Below are 2,305 nucleotides of genomic sequence, written 5' to 3'. Positions count from 1 at the left end.
AGAGAGAGAGAGAGAGAGAGAGAGAGAGAGAGAGAGAGAGAGAGAGAGAGAGAGAGAAATGTTTTGAGTAGGGCCCACCTTCAGTGACACACTTACTCCAGTCAGCCCATGTAGGAGAAAATGCAAGCATTACCTGGTGGCCAGCTTACTTGACACTCTGCACTTCTAAATAAGAAGCATGGCTCACCATGCTGCTAAAGTCAGAACACTGAATGCTGAAGTAGAGTAGCTGGCAGCTGGCCTGCAGACAAGTCTTTACTCTCCACATCTGCTTTAATGTGCTTTGTAGGCATAGAGACCCTGGAGATATGAATGCTCACTGTCCAATCTGAGATAATGCACTCATCAATCAGTTGACAGGCTTGCACTATTTAAGTGATTGTTCATATATAATAAAACAGGCACTGTTTCCTGAAACCATCTCTGGAGTGGTTTATTTCCACGCCCTTTACCGACACATAAGCGTTTCGATCTCACTGGGAGACACACACACACACACACACACACACACACACACACACCATATACTGGTAATAATGAGCCATACCTCCTATACCTCTCCCCAAGTATCGCCAACTGGAGGGCACTCACATTCAGACCATACCAACTCTTGGAGTAGTGCTGGTGATATACATATCCTATTTAGGAGAACTCGTATTTTTATTTTTATATTTTGCTTTATGTGTATGAGTTTTGTTGTCGTTTTTATTGTTGCATGTATATATGTGCACGACAGAGGTTAGACAATGGTGTCAGATTCTCTGGGACTGGAGTTATTGGTGGTATATACCCCACGAGGGTGTCATCTTCAAGGACAAATGTTGTGGATAGCCCTGGGGCTAATTATATTTGATGTTAATTCTGTTCTCTGGTGAGGGGCTTTGAACAAGGAATGAGTCAGCACTCAGGTGATTTCCTATAAACCTGCTTCCCACCTTAAATTTGTAAAATAAAAGGAGAACTGATGATTGGGAAGATAAAGGGAAGGTGGGGCAGAAGGTGAGGGGAGAGAAGGAGAAAATGGAAGAGGGAGAAGAGGAGGAGGAGGAGGAGGAAGAAGAAGAGAAGCAGAGCAGAAGCACATGGCCTGGAGAAACGCAAGTTCTAAGGGGTCTCATAGATGTGGAAGATGGTAGTGTAGCAGTAGATCTGCCCAATCCAGGCACACAGCTTGTATTCATATTAACTGAGTCATGTTTTCATTGCTGGGGCATATTTGGGTTGGAGATTTATGCAAACAGACAAGTAATTTAAAAAAAAATGGATATTTTCTTTATTTACATTTTAAATGTTATCCCTTTTTCTGGTTTCCCCTCTGAAAACCTCCTATCCCCTCCCCACTCCTCCTGCTCACCAACCCACCCACTCCCTCTTCCTGGCCCTGGCAGTTCCCTATATTGGGGCATAGAACGTTCACAGGACCAAGGGCCTCTCCTCCCATTGATGACTGACTAGGCCATCCTCTGCTACATATGCAGCTACAGCCACGAGTCCCACCATGTCTTTTCTTTGGTTGGTGATTTAGTCTCAGGGAGCTCTGGGGGTACTGGTTAGTTCATATTTTTTTCCTCCTATAGGACTGCAAATCCCTTCAGCTCCTTGGGTCCTTTCTCTAGCTCCTTTATTGGGAGCCCTGTGCTCAGAAGGACAAGTGGTCTTAACCACTGAGTTATCTCTTCATCTCTGAACTCACATTTTTAAAAATCAAGAGGATGTTTATTAACATAAGCATCAATTTCAAACTTGGCTTTTATATTAATGCAATATTTGCTATCTCAACTATTTCAAGATTTTCACCTCCTCTCTTTCCCTCCCTTTCATATTCGTTTCCTTCCTCCATTTTTCCTTTCTTCTTCCAGAGTCTATGAGCTGAAGTTGATGTTGTCCTTCCTCCTCTCGCCTCTGGTTGCTATGTGCTGGTTTGGGCTACCATGCTTGAGTCAACCACGGTGGTCCACGCAGTATGGACACATTCGAATTCTTGTTGATTACTAGATCTTCCCTTCCTCAAATATTAGTCTCTATGTCAACAGAGGATACCATTACTCAGTTATTCCAAGAACAAAAAAGAGGATGATTTTTTAACCACAGACCTGTGGGGGTTGGTCTGTTGCTGCTGTGTATTTAAATGCTGGCTCACAAGATGTGGTTGTACCAAGTGATGCTATGTAAACCTTGCTCCCCAATTTAAAGCTATGGGTTAAAATAAAGCGGCTACAATCAATTACTGGGGAGAAGAGAAGACAGAATTTCAGTTACTGAGCTGGGGACAGTGCAGATAGGAAGGAGGGAGGGAGGGAGGGAG

The sequence above is a fragment of the Mus pahari genome, chromosome 15 (genome assembly GCF_900095145.1).
Source record: "Mus pahari chromosome 15, PAHARI_EIJ_v1.1, whole genome shotgun sequence".
Lineage (NCBI taxonomy): Eukaryota > Metazoa > Chordata > Mammalia > Rodentia > Muridae > Mus > Mus pahari.
The sequence above is the reverse complement of the archived record's forward strand: the minus strand, read 5'-3'. Positions refer to the sequence as shown.